We start from the raw sequence: 2,131 nt of genomic DNA on the forward strand, positions 1-2,131 counted from the left end.
TGTATAATTAGGTGCTGTTAGATGTTAATCTATGAATTTTAGAAAGTCAGAGTCATAATTCGCAGTATAAAGTTCATTGGTCACCATCCCGGAGAGATAAGGATGATTTGAAAACGGTGAACGAGAGTAGATATTCTTCATCCTGTTTTCATTCCATTTTTCAACCGGAATTTTCGTGGCACTGTAAAAAAATTACAGGCTGCATAGTCGCGTTGGTTTACTGTTGCAGCAAAATGTGTTCCGCGGATTTGGCAACGAGCCCACAAGTGATCCATATCTTTTTTACACGTCCCGTCCCTGTTCAGTTTTATTTTTTTCCATTGTCTCCTATGTCATTTTTATGATTATTTTGTTCCTTTTGGAATTTTTTTCTTCTTCTCTTCGGCGTTTTACATTCATGTATCTTCGAATTCTGAAGAGGATTGGTCCGCGAGAAATACTGGATGCTTCTTCTATTGCAAAAGATTTTTGATAAAGTTTCATAGAATGACGAATATGATCTCATTTTACAACACGGTTTAGAACTTGAAATATAATCAATAAACGCTGAGAACCTCTCCCGAAGATTCTGCAATCCGAGCAGTTTTCGTACTTCAGATTCATCTCAAGTAGTCAGCCTCTGCATCCAGGTCTACACAAGTCACAATGTGCAAACTGAACAGCTGCTGCACCTCGTGCTGCACCATGTAAGGTTTCGAATATGTATATCTGATCTGTTCAGCGATGTAGTTCGCCCACGAAACTATCTTTAATAGCTGTGCGTACGAAAGTATCGTGAATCGATTTATCATTTGAAATTATAGGTATAAGTATTTTCTATTCAAATCTTCGAAATATTTTTCTAATATTTATCCCTTATTACTATGATAAAGGCCACCCGCGATGGGTGAATTCTGAGTCACGTCATTCGGCTCGATGGTTTACCACATGAGACAAAGCGGCAGGTTTTTTATAAGTGACGAAGTAAAGTGTTCTATTTGCAGCAAATGGGGGTGCAGCGAAACAACTGGTTTCAAAAAAACTCATCCAACAGCCGGCCAACGTTTAAAACGGTATGGGAATGTGGTACGGTTAATTAAATATACATATATGGTATATAAAACGTTTTTGCATATAAGGTGCAACAACTATCTTATTACGATGTGTAATCCAGGGAATTGATACGTAAACGTTCAAGTCTGCACATTAAATTGCAATGATCATTTCCAGGCGTATTCCAGGCCACAGAGTTCCAGGCTTTGATAATGTGACAAGACAAATACTGTTGCATTGCCGAGCATTACCGAGGACAGAGCATTTCAGAAGCCGTTGGTTCATTCATTTTTAAGACCAGTATTTAAATGGTATAATCCAATGTCTCTGTGCTTGCGCTCTAGGTCGATGGCATAAATTATCCGCATAGATCCGTTATGCAATCTTCCAGCTGCAAAGTGCGGTTCATAATCAGACGGCATATGAATTTGATTCAAATAACAGCGTTATATAAAGATTTTTTAGGTCGGTGGTGCCCTCTAAGATCCTGGATTCACCGTAACTTACTGTAAATCCTGGCGCGATTTTATTTGAAGCATATGACACACAAATATCTTAAAAGAGAAAAAAAAAGCTTACAGTATTTCAGCGACTGTTTCGATTGACCGTTTGACTAATCAATGCATCGAAATAAAGATGACTTGGAATTCGCGAAAAGGAATGGTGTCAAATTCATGAATATTCAATTACATCGTTATTCGCAGAGTCATGCACAAATTATTTTGTTCATCGCGCGAGACAAATGAAATGGCAGAGGCTCTTTAGTTAATTGACAGATTTCAGAAATTTCAAATAAGGTTCAATCAATAATAACTCTGGTTGATTTACAAATATTACTTCATGAATTTTTCGCAGAAAACTAAACAACCTATTTGTATCTGAAACTTCAATCATCAAAAATGCTCGACGGGGAAAATGAGGGTCTAGCGAATGATACGTACGTAAGTTTTCTTACATGAACCAGATTTTTGTTAGGTCTTACTTTCCGCAGCAATCTTGTAATAATAAAAGCTTAGGAGTAATGTTAGTTTAGGAAATAAAATTGCGATATGCGAATTTAGTTAGTATTATATTTAATAATTTACGGTAAATCAAAATA

The sequence above is a fragment of the Athalia rosae genome, chromosome 1 (assembly GCF_917208135.1).
Source record: "Athalia rosae chromosome 1, iyAthRosa1.1, whole genome shotgun sequence".
Lineage (NCBI taxonomy): Eukaryota > Metazoa > Arthropoda > Insecta > Hymenoptera > Athaliidae > Athalia > Athalia rosae.